Here is a 23,790-nt window from a genome sequence, read left to right as displayed (position 1 = left end):
TATGATTTTCATTGTGGAAAGGCATTGGTCGGTGGTTTGTTTAAATACAAGGATTTGTTTAAAAATTTAGGATATTTGTGTGCATATTTTGCCATCAAGCACAATCTATATAATAAGGATGACATAAAATTGAACTTTTTACTCTTGGAACATAAAGTAGAATTGGTAGAGAAGCCTTGTGAAAAAAATATGGAAGTATATAGGGCATTGTTACTATTGATCATGCATATTTTAACTCCCTATTCACCCATAAAATAATCTTCTTTTGGATAATGAGGATGAAGCTGAAGATGAAGAACAAGCTTCCAAATAAAACACAAATATAGAATTAAGCTAATTTCTAGTATATATTTAGGTCTTTTGATATTAAAGCGCCAAGCATTATCATTGTATAGTTGCAAGGATGTGTGGGGTTTTTTGGCTTTAAATTTCAAACTCTTCTATCGTATGTTTTATTGCCTTTGTTGTTATGCTCTTCTAGTTGAGGGTATTTTGTCTCTCCTCATTTTAGCTATCCTAGAACTACTTTGTTCAAAATTCATATATGTAACAAAAAATTTAACTATCAATATATTATATAATTCTACCCTTTGGCCTTTCACCAAAAAAAAAATAAGGCCTACCAAATATAATCCACATCAAAAAATTTACAAGCTCTGCACATATGCAACATACTAAAGGAGAAATACAAGTGCTCTAAGCTCACATAATTGAAAAAGATTCAACCCTACATCAATATTATATAGAATAGAGATAATTGGGCATTACATGTGGAATTTCAAGACTCAAACACCAAGATTAATGATAACTTGATTTTCCAAACAAACCCACACAATAGTAACCATGGATCAATAAGAACCCTCAAAGTAGCCATGTAAACCCATAACTATCTTCATCCACGACACCCTGAATATAGTCTTATCATAGATCTACGCACCATAAATTTTTGTTAACATGTAAAACCTACAAAACCATTTTGTAAAATTGAAATCCACTTCAAAATACAAACATTCACATCAAATATGTCATCTAAATGATGGAATAAGCACATATCTGCAAACCAACAACTAAAAAACAAGAGAAAATTGCAACCCAATAGGAAAACTAACTAGTCTAGGAGCTTATAAAATATGAAACATACCATCTCCACAAATAAAAGAATTTAGTTCCTTTAAACTAGTGCTTTCATGTAACCAAGAGCTAAAACAATGAATCCAACATAATCACACCATTTTCCAGTCCAAATAGCTAGTGTTTCTCCATATAACTAGGGTGACAAAAGTACCCATCCAACATGAACACCTTATCACTACATATGAACACAAGGTAAAGGAACAATTTTTTTTATCAAACTAGATATCCATGTAATCAAAATATAACCAAATCCATTAATATACACAATCATGAGATTCCAATGCCCAACATAGATCACATTGACAATATCCATGGCTTCCAATTTCATAAATATTAAAGAAAGAAATCCTTGAACATCTGTTGTAGCATAATAATCCTTAAACAACCTCTAATTCCTTCTAACATATTATGACAAGATTTCTAGGGTTAAAAATAAAAACTATAAGAATACCCAAAACTAGTTAACCTTCAGCTCTAATACCAAATGTTGAGAAATATACAAGTTCAAACACCAAAGGTTGGAAAGTTCAATCATCCAAATAAACAATCAAAAGATGAGATATGAATCTTATACTACTACTATAACATGAAAATATAAAACTTATATGCAACTATAATTAAGTTGCCTTAATGTAGAAATACCATGCTTAGATCCTTCTTTTTTATGGTGCTAAAAATCTACCTTCATATTATGCTTATTAACACTAAATTATATGAATTTATAATAACAATAAACAAAGCATAAAATTACTATAAGATAGAAACAAAGAGGCACAAATTAGCACATAATAGCATCACATAACACAAGATTTACGTGGAAAAACCCTTGCAAGAAGAAACTACACCAAGAAGAGAGGATGCATTACCAACAAATAAATATGGTTACAATACAATCACTTTCATTATCCTATTTTCCTCCAACATGGAAACACTGGTGTACCTATGAGAAACCTCTTTATGCCTCCTACATGTCCTTGTTCATGTAGAGTAACTATACATTCAATTGTTCCTCCTTAATTTATACATCTAAAGAGTTATTTATCTAAAATGACAATAGCTCCAAAACAACCAAACAAGGTGTTTAAATAAGGATATTCATTCCAAATATCCCCAATCCTTGGATTTCCTTCATAAAATTTGAAAGGACACTAGTTTTGACACCAATACTTTCCCTCCAAATTGGCCACTCAAACATGAAAGATAACATTACATTAAATGCAACAAATGATGGAATACCAAGAGACACTTTTAACCTCTTCCAAGAGCCCACTTGGAGAAGCCCAAATGTCACTCATCTATCCTCTTATCATTTCATTAATTAACCTATTTGAGGCATCCATATGTGGAGAAAATAATATTAAATAATTATGTTCACAACCCACATCTACTACTGCTAGTGGAAACCATCACCCCAAGTATAAATATATTACGTAAAATAGCGAGAATAAATATTGCAAAATATTTTCCCAATACACCCTAAGTTCCTTAGGACACTTTCCAAGGATGTTGGAACCATTTCATATGATTTACAAGGTAGATGGAACCTTAGTCCTAACAAAACCAATATGATGGAAACTATTGTTTAAAGAGACTATTTCTCTCCCTGTCCTATTTAGTCGCCTAATTGATTGTTTGCAATTAGTAGTCTCCTAGATACATATTTTATTCTTCATTTTCTACGAATGGAGTTTCTACATGTGTGATTATTATTCATTAAGAATTCACTAAGTAGAAAATATTTGTGCTCTTATTGGTTAAATTTGAGCTTTGAACATTTATATTACCTTTTAGAAGTATAATGTGATTGTTTTGTATGTTATTTGCCTCTTCTCAATCATGGAGATCAACCACACTAGAAATCCTAAAATACTCCTTGTAAATATTTGTATTGTGTGCATACTAGGAGGAATTTTCTATGTATGAGGATTAGAGTAGGTAGGCTTGGAGGTGGAGAAGGGGCCCATATCAAGGTGGACCTTGGAAGGAGGTGAAGGGGTCAAAAATTGAGTTGGGATATGAGGTAAGGACCCCTTCTTAGAAGATGACACAATGTTGTGAATTAAACTTTTATGCTATATTGTAGTAGGCACTTAAAAATATTCTTATAGTTATAGTTATTTCTACAAGATATCTTTGTATTAATAATCCTTTGTTAGTTATTCTAGAATGTTCAAATGTGGGGGAGAAGAAATTATGGTTTTTAGACAAAGATAAGGAGGTGAAGAAGATTATACCCAAACTAGAGGGGATGGTTATGCTTGATCCTCCTTCTAATTTGTGTATTCTCTTATTCTTCTCTATAATAGATATGATTCTTCAACATCTTCTTCCTCTTGCTCCAATACTTTGCAAAACAAGAATTTATGCTCTTTATTTTGTCCTTTCCTTTTGTTGTAGAAAAATACTCCCCTTGTTTAGTTGTTGTATTTTGGGTTTTGGGAGGCTTCTTCTATTGAGTATGTAGTGATCCATTATATATGGTCATCTCAACCATCTCCTTTCTCTTTGAACCACAATTCTATTTTTGGACTCAACTGTAGCATCTTTAAGGACTGACTAATTAATTATTTTTTATCAATTGGTTGAAGGCCTTATCCTTATTAAAGGAAGGGTTTTGGACCTTTCCATCCTCATGCATTATATTAGGTACTTCATCAGTGTGATAGCCTTTTACTAGAGGGATTACGAGGTGACAATAATCCTTGATTCAAACTTCTTTCTTATTCAAGTACTCTATCCAAAAAATTACCACATTTATCATATGAATGAAGAATGATCCAATTAGCTACCATATATTCTCAGTGGGGTCAAACATATTCCTATTATAAGGTTTGTCATTTCCTACCCAGTTTCCTTTCTAGTTGCATGTTGGAACAAGAATACACCCCCACATTTATGGGGAATACAATATCTACCTCGTGTTTGCTAGCAATTTGGATCTCCATAACCTACTTATATATCTCTAATAATATTATCTTATCACTATGTACCTTGGTAGTTTGTATGGTGCCTTTTGGAGGCCAACAAACCTAATATAGGAAAAATTGGTGAATTTGATGAACTGACAATAATTTTTTTATATTTCTATTGTTACCTCTAAGGAAAACCTTTTAACACAACCACTCTTTAGGCTCTTGATAAATGCATCATTTGCATGGTTGTACTACCTTTATCTTTCCTTTAGTTCCAATTGGGGTAATAATCAAATACCTTAGTCTCTCCTAGCTACTATGTGCCCAATTTCCTTAATTATAGAAAAGTGGCAAGTAAAAAGCTAATAAATATACATGTTATGAAGTCATGTGGAATCTTGTTGATTTCAATGCATTTGTTGATTGATCATGTTGTGTGTCACTAATAAGGCTTCCCTAGTCAATCTTGTTTGATTCCATGATGGAGAAGATGAATAAACACATCCAAGAATAGAAATCCTTGGTATAATGCAAGTAAAAAACTTTGTTAAGAAGAGTGATGATATCTTTAGCATTTTCCTTGAACTTACTCTTATTGAGGAATTTTTTGACATTTGTTCTTGATTTTATTCTTTATAAAAGTAAATTTTCATTAATGAAATCGAGGTTTAGACATTTTGGTATGAGCTCAATTTCATCCTTAATACTTGTCTATATTTAAAAATATGTCAATAACCTCTAAATTAATATATAGTTTGAAGCGAAGTAAAGGCAGTGAAACAACTTCCTACACTAATATTGTGAGGAGGTTTATGCAAAAAAATTCAGATCTTTACAACAATTATAAAAACAAAACAAAAATAATGCAAAATAGCATTCATACCATGAGATAGTGATTTAAACAAGAAAAACCCTTTCGAGATTAAAAAACCCACACTCCGAATGCCACCCAATATATTATTTAGAAATTAACAACAAATTACAATATGCTTATAGAGTAATCTTTTATATGAGTATCAACAACGAAGATCCAAAGGTAGCTCAAGAGCAATCAGACTCTCATTATGCATACCCATAATATAAAGTCCACATAAAATAGGTTGCCTTCTAGGACAATAAATCTAACATAATATGCACTGTCATATCTAAGATCTAATGATAAATGAACAAGATTTGCAATGATAAATCATACATAAAATGTGGCTTTCAAGGGCGTTTCCCTCAAACTTTCATTAGGGTGTGTGACCCCTTATCAAGGGGGCCATCTTGTTGGGCCTCATAAGGGGGTACCCCCCTTGTAATCCCCCAAAATCATTTATCAATAGTAACCTTTTGTTATTGTAAATTTGATATACCATTTCCTAACATAGTTTATCCTACATGTCCCAAAACCTTTCTCTACTTATTATATTTTTTAGTATATTCCAAAACTAGATCAAATTGAAGGGAGACTAAAAATGTAACAAATTGATCCAACATAGATCTAGCTATGCAATTGGACTCAAAGGTTTATATCCTTCCTAATACTTTCCCTGCAAAAATACCTAGACATTCATATGTTCCAAGTTAGCATCTCCAATGTCATGCAAAGGAGAGAACATCTTTGAATTAGGATGGTATCATTTCTTCGCATACTTCATTTCTATTTGTGGTTGTTCTCCTTGCATGTATATCTTACTAAGAACACACACAAGCCATTAGATAGCTCAATAGCAATGTATCCTAACCTTGACATATGCATGAATAACTAGTCACTTGAAAATACACAAATTAAATGTACTAGTTATGTAAATGCAAAAAACTTGGTGGAACTAATGCAACAAATAAAAAAGTATTAAGGATGAAATTGAGGTTATACCAAAATATCTACAACCACCCAAGTATGAAGTTCTATTTTAAAATAGCTAGGGAATCAGGCTTTAGGATCTCAACATGATTCATAAATGAAGTATTAAGGTCCTAGAAGTCTAATATTTGAAAACATTTTTATCTTACTTATCGAAAGTCATAAATAAACAAATACAATTGACTTGAAAACCCAAGGAGGTAAAATAATAGAACACATCAAGGATTGGGGGGTAGGGAGTACTCCATCACCTATGCTTAAAGGTAAAAAAAGGATATCCACACATGTATAACTTTGAAAAGATGTATATAAAGGTTGTACAAACATCCCTTCCATCTCTTAATACCACACACACATCTATTCCTCAAAATACATCATACTTAATAAATGCATCAAACCCTTCACACCAATACATTAACCCAACTTCCTTGTACCAAAACATACAACATTAAATTGACATACCTACATCTCATCACCAAAAAACTCTACCCATCAACTAAAAATGCATCCCATCACCATAAAAATATATATATTCATTGTATAGAAGAATAAATTTAGGAATATTTTACTCTCACATAACTACCATGAACATAAAAAGCTATAATTATGTAAGAACCATGCATTAGGCTCAAGTAACCATACAAAGAGCTCTTTCTCATCCACTCAACCATCTACTCAATACAACTTTTTAGATCACCTTAGAAAAAACCCTACACAAATCTCTATCTTGGAGCTCCTTAAAACCTCTAAATAGTTCATAAGAAAATCATGGAACAATATTTGCAAGAGTCATGCATCCCAAATGACATTATTTCATACCAATTTCAATCCATGTTGATCATTTTTCCTTACAACACCACCTAGTCCTCACTAAAAAAGACTTTTCAACCTATGAACTAGTCCATGTAAGGCTCTCCATATAAAAGCATTCATCCACAAGAATAAAGTCAAATGTATCCTTATAAATGGTGGATCAAGCTTGAAGTTATGTGATCTGAAATAAATAAACAATTGCGATTTTTTAAAAGAGTTATAAATCCTAAAAATAAAATCACCATAAAAGCATACAATTTAAAAAATGTGAATTACAAGGAACTATAAATCCTCCCATCCAAGTGGCCCTATTATCATGGAGGCCACGTACCAAGTGTTATAACTTGATCTTGCTAGTGTATATAATGTCATTACCTAACTAGCTAACAATTAACACTTTCTAGATTGACCTATTCACAAATAAGCTAAAGAATACTTATTTATTTTAGAGGTTTGTCTCACCTCACGTAGTTGAGACATGTGTACTCACTTAGTGAGGCACCTCTACACACACATAATTTCCACTCACAAAAACACTTTTAAATTGAGTTAAGAATTTTCTCATCTTTGGAAGGATAGTTAGCTGTTGTGTTTGACTTGCCTACCTCCACTAGCTTGCCTTCTATATGTAAGATTCAAATTAATTATTTGATATTATTCATTTGGCCTTCGTGTGTTCATGGTTTGTGGAAGTTTGGTTTTTTCTTTCTAATCCTTGTTATCACCAACATGATATCAAATCCATGGTAGCAAAACCTTTCCCAAATCTGCACATAGCTTAGTGAAGAGTTTCACAAAAAACCATTTGAGTGCATTGAATTTGGTTTGTTGTGAATAATCAGATCTCTGTTTGAGTTTTTTTGCTAACTTTTATCCATTATGAGTTGTTATATTTGTAAGAAAAAATGGTTGTGAATGCATGACATAATTTTTTCCATGAAGAAGAAAGAAGTATCAACCTTTGGTGTGCTTGTTGGAGTGGGGAATTTAATGTTCGTCTTTATCACCTATTTTTTATAGGCCAATTAAATATTATTGTAGGTCACTGTGTTGATCTTGAAAGACACAATTTACAGTTGTAAATAAGGAATGAATAACTTCAAAGGGTTTAAAGAAGCCACATTTAAGAGAGAAGTTAAACACATATTATACAAGAAGCCACCCATGTCTATAGCATTTGCAATCATTTTTAAGTTTCATTACAATTTAGCCACCATAAGTGGTGCCTATCCCAGATTTCCCACATACTATCTCCTTAACTTTTCTTCTCTATAGCCATAGCTTGTCATTTTTCCATTGTATTTGTTAGCACTATCTTGGCCTTGATGGTTGTCACAACTACCTTTAATGACATCAATTATATTGGCATGGTCATTGATAAGCTTAGTAAATTGGAAAATGATGTGTTTAAGAAACTAGGACCATCTCCCAAAGATTTAAAATTTGCAGAGTGTGCTCTTAGTTACAACAAGAATTTTATGTGCATAGGAAGTGGGACAAAGGCATCCATTTTTTCTCTAGCATTTTCTCCATGCCTCTCAAGTACTCTTCTTTAAGGCAACTACATGACTTGATATTTCCTTTTTTGGTGCCATATCTAAATCTATACCTTTGCTATTAAAAAAGGCATTGGATGTTACATAGAGAGTAAATTTTATATGTACTTTAAGTGTTTACAACTAACATTTCTTGTAACCATTAACAACATATGCACTGTTTAATGGTTTTTTCAAACCATTAATATTGAATGTTACTTTTTAGCGGTCTATGCAAACTATTAGATTTGTTGGAATCAAGGAACACTGAGAGGGGGGGTGAATCAGTGTTCTACCGGTTAACAAATTTTCTGACTTAACTTTAAACCACCAGATGCATAAGCATGAAATTGAAATGCAAAAACTCAAAACAACCAAGAACAAAATCATAACACCAAGATTTATATGTGGAAACCCAAATGGGGAAAACCATGGTGGGATTTGAACCCACAATATTACATGAGGGGGAATGCACAAGCATTCAGGCACACTGCCTTGAGCTCACTGCTCAATTACAATAAGGGATACAACCTCGGAAGGCTCACTGCCTTACTGATCAATTACAATGATGAAATACAATGAAAGAACTCCAAAATATCATCTAACAATGCCTGGATGAGTTTTGGTTAAGTGCCAAATCTCTGACTATATCTTCTCTGCAACTCTGCTCTATTTCCTATCTCAGTCGGCTGCTAAATCAAGAATGTACACATTAAACTATGCTACAAAGGATTCTTGATCACCACTCGCTCACATATCAATCATACCACACACCAAAAAGATCTTCTGCACCGGTCTTATATGTTCGCAATCATAAAATAATCATTTATCAAGTCAGCCTATTAATGTAACATCTAATCATGAGTCGGCTTGACTGAATCACCAAATCGATGATAAAATGATGTCTCTATGTCAGCCCAATCATCCCATGCATGATTCATGACACCGCAATCATTGAAAATCTTCTAGACCAAAACTGCTCTGCTCAACCTGAAATACTGGTTAATAGGCTATCGATTCACATCCACTTCTGGATACCAAGATCCATGATTATCAGATAGGAATCTTAAGAATATTTGCCATTAATGACAACCCTAAGACACTAATCAAGTATAAATATCCACCAGATGAGTGTCAATTGCCAACAATCTCCCCCTTTGGCATTGATGGCAACACTCGTGAAAAATGACTAAGTGTTGAAACCTGTATATCGGATCAAAATTGCTAAGGCTCCCCCTTAGACAAAGAATTATTAAACCTGTAGCATGCACTGTACATTTCACTCTTCTACTGTACATTACATTTTTCACCTTTACTCTCCCCCTTTGACAACAATGCCAAAGATGGGGTGTTGTCCAAAATTTATATACAGAGATATCTACCAGAGACTTTACAAGTATTTGAAGATATCAACAAAAATGGTCTTCAAAGATCCTAGGTGAGTGTCCCACCCACTCTTCAAGTTATCCAAAACTGTGATGAGTGCACTAAAAACATATGCATGAATCTCCACATCCTTAAGTTCAGATGGAAAGGGTTGTCCCATAGCCTTCACACAATCAACCTTATTACTTAACAAAGTGTCCAGCCAGGGGGCAATCAAATTCTAGAGCTCACCAACTCTCCTCAAAATTCTATCCTTATCCACATTAAAGCTCAAGATCTAATCATTGAGAGCCATTATTTGCCCTTCTACACTGTTGGTTAGAGATACATTAGAATCAAAATATTGTGAAATACTAGCTAGTTTACCCTGATAAATATTGATATGCTTGTCTATATCTACTGTGAATTTTGGCAAAATTAGACAAGACTTATATATTTTACCGCCTTCTTTTAATGCATCTAAAATAGTCTGCAGACCTTTATTCAATATGACTCTATCATCTTCTATCATTTTTCAGAATGTTTGCATTCTTACCTCGAATCTATCTAATATTCGCCTAGTAGTAGACTTCTCCAAAGAATCAAAAATTTTATTTATGTTATTGATCAATTGTAATAATTTACCAGAGGGGCTAAAATTAGGATCTAGCTACAAACTTGGAGCCACCTTCTGCAACACATCAACAGACATCAAAATAAGCTTTTTATCTTCGAACTCTGATTTGACCAGATCCTGTCTGGCTTGAGCTTTCATGGTTGTTGCAAGCATCAACTTCTCAGCAAGAGACATTTGTCCAAGATCTAGAGGAACATCAAGATTGATAGAGATTTGGGGTAGGTTCCTTGTGACTTTAACTAGAGGAGTGTCAATTGTTGGATCAACAACTCCCTTCCCTTTATCTACCTTTTCATCTTGCATCTCTGTCTTCTCAAGCTCCTTCACCTCAACATCATTCCCTTTATCCTATGCACCGATGTTGCCACTTGGTGCAGTATCATCCTTTTGAATATCAGGAATATCTCCAACACTATCTACCACCGTAGGATTTACATTGATCTAAGCGTTAATGGTTGCATTGCCTTGATCTTTCAGATGCTCCTCAATCTAAGTTTAATCCTTTTGATCACCAGAGACACCTTCCTTTACTTCTAGATGGGAAGTCTGAATTGCATCACTGTACAAAGGATTGTTCTTCATGATTCTTCTCCAGATATCCTCAGTCTCCTTCCTCACCTCTTCAACCCTACCAATCATCAACCTATTCACCCTATTTCTTCTTCTGAATTCTTTCTTATTTTATTCCTCAATGAGCCTTTTAGCTTCATCTTAGGAGACACAGCTACAAACATTAATCAATTCCCTCTCTTTCATTTCCTTATCAATTTTACTGGTAGTCGGTCTTCTTGCATCAATAATATTGTATAGATCCTTAGGAATACCATGCTCCAGCTCAATCAAGGTTTTACTAAAGTTGTGTAAATACGAAACAATTGCTTTCTCAACCTTTCTTTGATCTGCCTCATCTAGATTTTCATAATATGCTCTAATATTCTTTAAATTTTCATTAACAATTATCTCATCAATCAATTGATCTATTGTTAATGGAGGAACAAATGTATATTTACCTTACTGATCACTAGATTCAATATCTTTATCAAGTTGAGTTCTAGTCTTCCTTCCCCTCTTGGGCCTTCCAGTAAGGGTAGGTTTAGATTTAACCTTCTTACTTTTCTCCGCACCACTGGATTGTGGTTTTCTCACAACTCTAACAAGCTATCCTTTCTTCTTAGCCTTATCTACTTCTTCATCAGATTCAGTCTCAGATGCTACCGAAGATATAACAACATAAGTTAATTTAGGCTTCTCCTTTTGCTTCAAAACTCCCTTTCCAGATGAGCTCTGTCCTCTAGATGGTCTCTTTTGGCTTGGCTTTAAAAGGAACCAGTTCAGCCTTAGGATTCTTGGATTCCTCCTTAGCCTTCATCTAAGAATATTTCTCCCTTTCTTGCTTTATTGCCTCCCAGGTAAATCCCATCTGCACTGCCACTTCCTCAACCATCTTAGATACTTTCCTCTTCCTTGCAGGTACAGTGAACTGCTTGTGCAACTCCATGTCTTTTTCCTCGAAGGTGCTGAATCTTCCTTCTTTCTTATCAATCAGATGACTCAACATATGTTGATAATAGGAATCAAGGGTAGCAACATCAACTTCATAACCCATCGGAAGAATCCACATAGTCCTTGGCTCAACGACTTCCATTAGACATTGGTCTTTCTCAACCATGAAGCAAATTGTTTTCTCATACTTCTCCACTGTCTCTTTTGGGATTCTTTCTCTGCTCTTCATTATGGCTTGAAAAGTTTTGAAATAACCCCACATAGTGGATATCCTCATTGTGCCATCCCTAATCTCCATATTTTCTTCCTTTATTTGCATAGCAACCGGCTTGTCATAGGCCCATTGGACCTTTCCTTGAACACCGGGGATTTTATTCATGAGAATTAGAGCTAAACATATAATAAGGGTGCCAAACTTAAAGGTGTTCTTCTCATCTTATTTGATTTTATTCAAATTGCTCATTAACTCATTCAAGAGAACCATACATAAGTCATACCTCTTGTCTTCCTTCAACATCTGATAGGTAGAGTATATTGCTTTACTGGAGACAAATTTTTTCTGCTTGACTGGTATACTTTATATACAACCACCATTGATGCAAACTCGACATCATTCTCCAGAATGTCATTGATTGTCATCGCTTTTCTATCAAATTGAGAACTAGTGGCAGTAATCACAAAGTTGTTTGATATTTTCCTTAAGCTAGGAACTTCACCAGATGAGCTCAGACAAGTCATGACCTAGATTGCTTGTTTAGTGATCTTGTAAGGCTTATCCAACCACATAAATTCATCATTCTGCTGAGTACGTACCAGATCCATTCTTTCTCATCAAATATTGAAAAGTGCACGAACTGAGAGAAACCCTTGACTTGTAAATGCTGATATTTCGGCTTGAGATTTCCCAAGCTATCTGCTAGATGGTTGTTGTACAGGGTCAGCATGTCAGCCCTACCGAGTTCTTCAAGATTATAGTGGATATATACCCTGATATCCTCATTATGAAGAACATCGTAGGGTATAGAAGAAAATGCTCCTTCCAGATCATCCTCGACTGATTTGAAAATATATTTCTTGAAAATGGTTGAGCCCTATCCTTGATTTCCATAACTAGTGGGGTAGCAATTCAAGATACTGATGCCATTGATAACTTAGGGTTTTTAGAAACTGATAGCTTGAAATGGATAAATACCTCAATTCACAATTGGGGACATAAATTCACTTTAGGATCATTGTAGTCGCTGTTTGGATCTCCAAATTACTTCGCTCTACTGCTTTGCACTTTCTCTTGATCTCATTGTGAAAAATAAAGCTTTTAAATGCTTTTTTAACCTTCGAAAACCCTAATTTCAAGTTGACATAAATGCACTAATAAGGTTCAGTCGGATGCTCTGTTCAGCTTCAATCAACTCACTGGATTCAAAGATTGACATGAATAGTATCAGATAGTCATCTCTAAACATCTACAATCTACCATGATTGATCACAGATCTCTCCAAGGGGGTTCTGCAAGATTTTGCATGAAAATGCCAACCCCTAAGGCCAAATGCCTTAGTTACCGGATGAAGATCTTGCATCGAATTCAAGTGCAGATTCATTTCTACTTTGGATTCATCCTTTCTGACCCACATCTTCTCATGCTTGTCTCTGATCTCCTCTACATTTGCCTTGCCTTTCTCATCTGATTTATTCTTGTCTACCGGAGCACTCTTGTTCACATTTTTTCTTCTGCAATATTTTACAATGTGACCGATTTTATTGCATGCACGAAAAACAACATTCTGCATAGGTCTAAAGTTCATTTGATTTGGTCTCATCCTACACTGGTTAGAGATATGTCCAAACATCCCACAAGCATAGCATCTCTTGTTTTGAAAACTATTCATTACTGCTCTGCACATATTTGACTTGTGACCAAAATTATTGCATATGAAACACTGAATAGTAAAGGTAGGACCATTATTCACATTATTCATTCCATTATTCATTCCATTATTCATCCTACTTCTGCATTGATTCACCATATGACCAACTTTATTGCAAGGAAAGCATCTACCATTGAATTTATGAGTATTAGGTTGTCTTACTAGAGAATTCTTATTCTTCTTCTGATCAGGTTTTGCATTGCTCTGTCCAGATCCAGAGGATTATCCTTTCTCAAATCCAAGTCCTCGTATGTCTTTTCCATGTCTTTGACTTTCTAGCATCTCATCAAGCCTTGCTTAGCTAGCATTGAATTTGTCTTTGTATTCATTTGCCGTAGCAAGTTTATCTCTTAGGGCAACAATCTATCTTTCAAGTTCTTGACCATTGTTCCTTGATTGTGTCAACTCAAGCCTCAACTGATCACTCTCATAAGTAAGCCTTAAGAATTCATCTACTCTTTCCTTCAATGATTGAGTCAAATTCTCTCCATTTTTCTTCTAGTCCTCCATCTCTTTAGTTAGCCTCATCACAATGGATTGCATCTCATTCTTCAATGCAACATTCTCTCTCTCAAGCTTGTCAACTTTGTCCCGATTCTCCATGCATAGATCTTCTTTCTCCTTTAGCTTTCCCATCAATTCCTTCCTCTTGTCTCTTGTGGACTTCACTTGATCCTTCAAATCATTAATGAAGTCTTCGGTTGCATTCAGGTTTCTCTTTAAGGACTTGATCTCATTCCTTGCTGTATCAAGATCCTCAAGTGCCACACTAAGTTGTCTTTGAAAACCGGAATCCATTGATTCAATCTCTCAGACCTTCCTCAAGTGGTTAGGCTTCCTCAGAGGAACTAGGCTCTAATACCAATTGTTCGAATCAAGGAACATTGAGAGGGGGGGGGGTGAATAAGTGTTATGTAATATTTAACATTATTAATTTAATTCTTCAACCATCTAATGCAAATCAACAAAAGAAAGATGCAAACACATATAGAAAATAGCCACAACACCATAACACTAGATTTATAAATGGAAAACCCAGTTAAGGGAAAAACCACGATGAGATTGAGACCCACATATTTAATATACTCTGTCAGGAGTATAGAAATATTACATAAGGGGAATGCACATGCATTCAGGCACATTGCTCAAATTACAATAAGGGCTACAACCTTGGAAGGATCATTGCCTTACATAGATGATTACAAAAGATAATTGGAATGTTTGAACTGATATAAAACATCTGTAAATGCCAAGGTATAGTTCCAGTTAAGCACAAAATACATAATCTTACACTGCTTTGTTCTGCTATATTCTAGAGCATAGATCCTTTACTAGCGCACATGAAACTACGCACAATTGCTCACAAATACTTTCCACACAACCACAAATATAAAAATGACAATATCAATCACTCTTATATATCTGCAACATCAAATGTAAAGTTCCCTGACCATACTGTGCAACTAGCAAGGGTGTATGAACTGGCAAGGGAATGGTTCCTATGGTAGATAGGTCATACGGTGGTGAGAGGAGTGGTTGTACGATGGTATGGGAGGGGTTGTATGGTGCAGATGTTTGTACGGTGGAGTGGAGGTTGTACGGTAGTGAGCTGTATGGTGGGTACTGGAAGGAGACGTATGGTAGTGGGCCATATGGTGGGTGTTGATGGGAGTGTACGATAGTGAGCTGTACGATGGGGTGAAGGTTGTATGATAGTGGGCCATACGGTGGGTGCTGGATGGAGGTGTATAGTGGGTGTTGATGGGAGTGTACGGTAGTGAGTCATACGATGGGTGAATGCTCACCAAGTTCTGCCATTTGAAGTTGTATAGCATAGTGGAATGAATTATTATTATTCCAGGCACAAGAGACTTAAGTGTAGATAATGAATATTCACACAGGCACAAGAAAATAAATTGATAATCTAGTAGATTACACAAACTCAGAACAGAAGCAGAATAGGGTGAGGAGAACTCCCACCGAAACTGTGGATGCCAAGTAGGGAGGATCTTTGACCTCCGAAATGATAGACAAGCTAAACTTCAACTAGAATTTGCATAAATAAGAGAAAATACCAAAATTCGCATACCTATGACAAAGACTAACTCGGCCATATATATGGGCTCTGGGAACTTCCCGAAGGGTTACAAACAAGCCAACACGACCAACCAAGACTTGTCTAATCTAATTAAATAAAAGGGCCCGAAAGATTGTTATTAAATTTGGGGCCTTACAATAAAGTAATTAAATTTATTATTTAATTACATTGAGGATATCATAGTCCTCCTGAGCCAGAAATTGCTTGCCCTCAAGCAATTGCAAGCTTGGATGCTCTAGAATTTACTCGCCTTCCTAGGTGGCATCCTTGATGGGTAGATTCTTCCAACGCACAAGGAAATCCTTGACTGTGTGTGATCTCAGCCTCTTTTCTCTAATATTGATGATCTCCACCAGCTCCAGAATTAGTTTCCCTTCTTCGTCGATGGATGGTAGATCCTTGGACACTGTGACGCACTACCCAATGACCTTCTTGAGACATGACACATGAAAAACATCGTGACTCTGACTCCCCTCAGGAAGCTCCAACTTATAGGAAACTTCACCCACCCTCTGAACCACCCTGTAGGGTCCATAGAAACATGGCTTCAGCTTCTCCTTACCACTTGTCTTCAAGGAGGATTGTCTGTATGGTTGAAGTCAGAGGTATACCAGATCGCCAGCCTCAAAGTTTTGTTCAACCCGGTGTCGGTCAACATACATCTTTTGTTGGTTCTGAGCCCTCTATAGGTTATCTTTGAGAGATGTCAAGATGTCTAAACTCTCCTAATCCCAATCTTTGGCCCTCAGTGTATGACTGTCTCCCAATGCTAGGTCAACAAATGGAGAAGGTTCTCAATCATACAAAGCTTTGAAGGGTGGCATGCCTATCAACATGTGATAGGTGGTATTGTAACAGTGTTCACCCAAATGTAACCAGTGAAACCAAGCCTTTTGTTGAGCCAAAACGTAGTTCCTAAGATAACCCTCCAGCCATTTGTTCACAATCTTGGTTTGTCCATCTATTTGCGGATGGTAGCTCGTACTGGGCGACAACTCGATTCTTGCCAACCCAAATAACTCCATCCAGAAGGTACTCAGAAAACAACTATCCCCATCACTAACTATGTTTCATGGTAGACCATGTAAGCAGAATACCTCACAGAAGAACAACTTGGCCACTTGAACTGCTTGGTATCCTATGGGGATGGCAAAAAAATGTGCATACTTAGTCAAGTGATCAACTATGAAGAAAATTCAATCCTTTCCTTGCACTCTGGGGAGCCCAGTAATGAAATCCATTGAGATGCTATCCCATTTTTGGTCAGGTATTGGTAGTGGTTGCAACAGTCTGGCCGAGAGGGTGTGCTCATATTTGTTCTGTTGGCAGGTGGAACATTCCTGCACATACTACAGGACGTTGTTCTTAAGCCCCTTCCAGGAAAACCTTTATTGGATTTGTTTGTAGGTTTTCAAGTGTCGCGGGTGTCTAGCCAAGGGAGAGTCGTGCATTTCCTTCATAATCTTTTCCTTCATCTTGGACTTGGGTACCAGATAAATTCTGTCCTTGTAGTAAATAATGTCATCAACCACCTTGTATCAGTCATCCTACACTTGACCATCCATCAATTCATAAGCAATAGTATTCTTGGAGTATTCAACCAATAGGCATTCCTTCCAATCCATCAAAATTTGGGATAAAGAACATATGGCAGGCCTTCTTGACAGGGCATCAACTACCACGCTATTCTTCCCCTTCACATATTCAATGTCAAAATCAAATGTCTAGACTTTTCTCACCCACTTATGTTGTCATTCATTCAGATCCCTCTTCTCCAAGAAATATCGCAAGCTATTGTGGTCTGTCCGCACAACAAACGTTGCCCCAACGAGGTACTGCCAAAACTTTGTTAGTGCGTGCATGATGGTGAGCATCTCCTTGTCGTAGATGGAATACAACCACTCAACTCCCAAGAGCTGCCAACTCTCAAACGCAATGGGGTGATGGTCTTGCATCAACACCACTCCAATGCCTTCTCCTGAGGCATCACACTCTAGGATGAAAGGGCGAGTGAAGTCTAGTAGTGCCATAACTAGACACATACTCATAACTTCTTTTAATTTGTCAAAGGTTTGTTGCACCTGCACATTCCAATGGAAGGACCCTTTCTTTGTCAGATCTGTCAATGGTGCACCAAGTTGTGAAAATCCTTTCACAAACCTCCTATAATAATTGCACAATCCAAAAAATCCACGTAGCTTCGAGAGAGTCTTGGGTGGAGGCCAATCCAAAATTGCCTGAATCTTCTCCTGGTGAACTTGTATCCCTTGGACGGTGATGACGTGACCCAAGTATATGCAGGACTAAAAAATGGCTGGAGCATTAGTTAATCCAAACGACATGACCAAGAACGCATAGTGTCCATAATGGCAACGAAAACCTGTCTTTTCCACATCTTGCTCCCTCATATGGATCTGATGGTACCTAGAGCGGAGATCAATTTTGGAGAAATAGACAGGGGTATATGTTCTTGATAGTCTTCTTGTTCAGTGCACGATAGTGAACACACATTCTGAGAGTTCCGTCCTTCTTCTTCACCAGTACCACCGAGGACGCAAAGAGGCTAGAGCTGGGCTGGATCCATCCTTTATCAAGGAGTCCTTGGATGGTTTTCTCTATCTCTTATTTGAAATTTTTTGACTGGCAGTAGGGTGTGGTGATAACGGGTTTTGCTGCTTCCTCCAACTCGATGGTGTGCTTGAACCCTCGGTGTGGAGGTATATCAGGTGGAATGTTAGCGAAGACCAAACTATGCTTATCCAAAACTGACTAAAGTTCCTCATCCTGGTAGTAAGTCGGATGCTCTTTCATAGGTTTTGTCAAGATCAAGCAATGTGTTGTCCAGACTATTTCATCATGTCGGAAGATGGCTTCCATCCGGTTGGCGGAAATCTCCCTTGGGCTTCCATTCGACATTTCTCTAAGAACCACCTTCCTGCCATCTACCTCGAATGAGAACTCCATACTTTTGAAGCTCTGTGTGTACTGGTCGAGGGTCTCCATCCATTGAATTCGAAATATGACATCCATGTCATCTAGATCTACTACAAAGAAATCGTTGGTCACCGTGTAATTTCCCATGGTGATTCTCACTTGTGGAACCAAGTGAGTGCATGATAGGAGATTGCCTCTTGCCACCTTGACATCAAACCCTTCATGCTCCTTTGTACACAAACGCCTTTGGGTGACGAGTGATGAGTTTATGAAGTTGAGTGATCCTCCACTGTCGAGCATAACCAAGACTCATTTCCCTTGGAGTGTACCACGTACCCTAAATACATTGCACCTTGGGGTACCCGTCAGTGTGGCAATGACCCCTCCCCTCCGTACCAATGTGGAGATTCTCTCTGCTAGGCTGGTCTCCTCAATAGATCCTTCCCTTGGTGGTTCATTTTCCTCAGGCTCCTCTTCTCCATCAGACATTACTTCAATATAGTGAATCTTTCCTTTGCCCAAACATCAGTTTCCTGGTTCCCATGGCTCCTTGCAGGTGAAACAAAGCTTCTTCCTTCTAAGTTCCTATTTTGTGGCTTCATCAAGAAATGATCTCTTTGGAAAGGGTTTATTATCCTTCTCCTTCAGAATGAAAGGTGGTTTGGTATGTGCAAAATTTCTAGAAGAGGAATATTTTGCCATGTCACGGGCCTTTTTGATTGCTTTCGTGAGCGTGTTGGGGTTGAACCCTTTTACCCAATCTTTCAGAGGTTCCATCAATCCGTCCATGAACAAGACTGCCAATCTTCGCTTTGAGATGTCTATTACCAACATGAATAGTCTCTGGAACTCTTCGATGTAACCGTCCACCAGTCTCGACTATTTTAATTGCACCAGCTCCTTGAAATTGAGTTTTGGATCCTTCCCGTCAAACCGATCTATGAGCTTCTCCGTGAAGTCAGCATAGGAAGTTATCTGGTCATGGCCGAGAATGACCATTCCATGATGCCACCATTCATGCGTGACTCCTTCCAAGTAAAGTGCCGCAAACTTGATAGCTTCATCTTTAGGCATGGGGTTGAGTTGGAAGTAGGTATCTGCTTTTTGAACCCAAGCTCGTGCCAAGGTTACTCCGGTCCCATCAAATGATGATAGGTTGATCTTGCTAACCTTCCACTTGATGTCATTGTTATAGTGTCCATAATAGCCCCAACTTCTACCACCCGAGTATTTCATCCGGAGCTCAGCATAATCCTTAAAGGATATGTCCCCCTCGAGATTTGCATCCCTCCAATCTTGGTTCAATTGTGCTTGCAACTCCTGAAAGGTGGGTTCATGTTCCCTACGTGATGCTTTTGATTTCTAAGGAAAATTCAGCATCAACAGCCATGAATGTGAGCGTTGGATGTTTTACCTTCCAGTGACTAAGTCATCGCCATGCCCATTTTGTTCCCCATTCATCTTTCCCAAGGCCAATTCTCGTAAAGTTTCCTCCATGATTTGTTGTCGTTGCTCCCCTCTAGTTATGGTGTCATTGAGTTGAGCTTGGCTTCTGGTTAGCTCCCTTAATAGTGCCATGACTTCTCTTGCAGTATCCTCTGGTTCCCCCATTCGATCGGCCGAATGGTACCTCCTTCTAGTGTACACTTGCATCCACTACACGATAGGCTGGCAAGATCACAGGCTCTGATACCACTGTAAATTTCCTTGACTATACGATGCAATTGGCAAGGGCGTATGAACTATCAAGGGAAAGGTTCATATGGTGGTGAGAAGACTGGTCGTACGGTGGTATGGGAGGGGTCATACGGTGCAAATGTTTGTATGGTGGAGTGGAGGTTGTACGGTAGTGAGCCGTATGGTGGGTGCTGAAAAGAGACATACGGTAGTGGGTAGTATGGTGGGTGTTGATGGGAGTGTATGGTAGTGAGCTGTACCATGGGGTGAAGGTTGTACGGTAGTGGGTCGTATACTGGGTGTTGGATGGAGGTGTATGGTGGGTGTTGATGGGAGTGTACAGTAGTGAGTCGTACGGTGGGTGAATGCTCGCCAAGTTCCACTATTCGAAGTTGTATAGCGTAGTGGAAGGAATTATTATTATTCCAGGCACAAGAGACTTAAGTGTAGATAATGAATATTCGCACAGGCACAGGAAAATATATTGATAATGATCGCACAGTAGATTACATAGATTCGGAACAGAAGCAAAATAGGGTGAGGAGAACTCCCACCGAAATTGTGAAATCGTGGATGTCAAGTAGGGAGGATCTTTGACCTCCAAAATGACAGACAAGCTGAACTCCAACTGGAATTCACACAAACAAGAGAAAATACCAAAATTCGCACAAACAAGAGAAAATACCAAAATTCGCATATGTATGACAAAGACTAACTCGGCCATATATATGGGCTCTGGGAACTTCTTGAAGGGTTATAAACGGGCCGACATGACCAACCAAGACTTGTCTAATCTAATTAAATAAAAGGGCCCAAAAGATTGTTATTAAATTTGGGGCCTTACAATAAAGTAATTAAATTTATTATTTAATTACATCGAGGACATCACATCAAATTAGATCTTTTACATGTCAGCCCAAAAATACATAACACACAAATGAAACATGTTCTCCAAGTTGGCTGAATATGAACCAAAACAATCATGCGGACCAAAAATAATTGTCCACACACTACCAAAATATCGGCTTACCTTCCTCCAACACAAAAAAAAACCACAAAAATTGATCCACATAATCCGCACAATGATTATTCACACGAGACTGCTAATGAACACTGTTCTAACCAAAAACCTGTATATCGGATTTTCTAACTCACTCTAGAATCAACACAAGAGGCCACAAACCTGGAATATGGTAGATAACATATCCATAATGTTTCCCTGAGATCCACAACACAAAATATTCACCAGAAATGAAATGCCAATCAAAATACTGTATTCTGTCGGATGCCCTGTTCTATCTCACCGAACCTAACCAAAAATCAATCACTCTTCTGGTATGAACAAATCATGACCTGCAGATGGGTGCATTAGTATTAGTTTCCATCAATGATAAAATCTAACTACCTATGCAGTGTCTCTTGCCAACATAATCTCCTTCTACCTCTAATGCTTTAATCCTGAAATGCTTGCTATGTTGTAGACCATGAATAACTGTTAAGAACTTTGCTTCATAATTGGCACCCCAAGGAAGAGACATTGATATACTAAGAATAATTTTCCCTTCCCAATTATGTACGACAATGTTAGCCCCAAAATTTTAAGGACTGCCTCTTGACAACCCATCAAAATTAAGCTTTGTCCATCCATTCTTTGAGCAAGACCAAGAAATATTCTCTCTAGCCACTTTCAATGTTTATTTTTCTGGTTTTCTTTTCTTTCCTTGTTTCTTTTGGTTCTTGTTTGTTTTTTTGATTTTCTTTTCTTTTCTCTTTTCATTTTTCCCTACTTTCATAGGTTAGTCTTAGGTAATAAGGCGATTCCCTTAAGGAATCTGGTAGAGGTTTCATAGGTGCTTAGATTTTCCCTCAGCCCTCTGATGATTTGCTTGCAAGTTTTGGAAGAATCACATTTCCCATGATCACCACCCTCTTGCCCAAGTTTTGTATGGAAGAAGCATTAATAATGCATAGGTGCGAGAACCTTGTCCTCCTCATCCTCTTTGAAATTTTGGTTGTGTGTGAAAATCCTTCACTCTGGAGTTTTCCTTTTCCTTAAGACATGGTTGTTTCTCATCATTTGGAACCTCAGACTCTAGAGTTTGCTTTGTTTCAAAACTTTAAAGACTAACTTTGGAATTTTTGAATTTGATAATCTCAGACTCTAGAGTCTTGGGACAACCTTTACTAGATTTGCCCTTTAGAGTCAATTACCCCAGACCCCAAACTCCAGAGTCATCCTTTCGAAAGCTAGATCCCACCCTGGAACTTTGGAACTTTGGACTTTGAGGAACTGGGGAATCCTTTCAAAAGAAAATCTTAGAGATTCTGAAAAATTCATCTAGTCATTGAAATATCAGTTGAACAAGTCAAGAGAGAAGAGAAAGGAATTTGTTGATAAGCTAAAGGAGAAAGAAAGCCAAAGAATTGATGACCAAGGACTGAATGAGAAGATAGAAGAATGTGAGAAGCTTGCCAGAGATAATTAAGTACAAAAGAATGAGATGGAATCTATTGTGATGAAATTGACAAAGGAGATTGAGGAAAGGAAGAAGAATGAGGAGAATCTTGTCCAGTCCTTGGAAGATAAATCTGAAGAATGTTGCAGACTTGATTGTGAGAATGGCCAATTGAAGCTTGATCTACAAGACTCCAGACAACATGGGGAAGATCTTGAAAGATAAATCCTTCTTCTTAAATATGATCTTGAAGCTACAAATGAGTACAAAGAGAAGTTTAGGATTAGCTCAGCCATACTTGATGAGATGCTTGAAATCTAGAAGAATTCTAATGACACCATAGGTCTTAGATTTGAGAAAGGTGAAAGCTCTGGATCTGGTCAAGGCAATACCAAATCAACACATTAGAAGAACAATTCTAGAAGGCCTTTGGTAAGGCAACCTAATTCTCATAAGTTCAATGGTAAATATTTTGTTTGCAATAAATTTGGTCATATCGCTAGTCAATGCACAATTAGGATGAATAATAATGGTCATCTTTCTTCAGAAAATGTTTCAAATGCAATAAGTATGGTCATAAGTCACATGATTACAGAAGTGTGATGAATAATTTTTAAAATAGATGAAATGTCAGATGTTATGCATATGGTAGGTTTAGACATGTTTCTAATCAATGCAGATCGAGAGAAAATCAGATGAAATTTAGGCGTAGACAAGGAAATGTTGTTTGCTATGCTTGCAACAAATCCAGTCACATTGCAAAATACTGCAGAAGCAAAAATGTGAATAGGAATGGTTCGAAATTCAAGAACAGGAATGTCAAGGCAGATGATAAGGGAAAAGTGAAAGTTGAAGAGATTAGAGATCAAATGAGGAATACATGGGTTAAGAAGAGTGATTCAGAAGAAGGAAGTGGGTCCGCACCCGATTCCGGTGCTGGAACTACATCCAGTAT

Source organism: Cryptomeria japonica, chromosome 7 (assembly GCF_030272615.1).
Source record: "Cryptomeria japonica chromosome 7, Sugi_1.0, whole genome shotgun sequence".
Taxonomy (NCBI): Eukaryota; Viridiplantae; Streptophyta; class Pinopsida; order Cupressales; family Cupressaceae; genus Cryptomeria; species Cryptomeria japonica.
The sequence above is the reverse complement of the archived record's forward strand: the minus strand, read 5'-3'. Positions refer to the sequence as shown.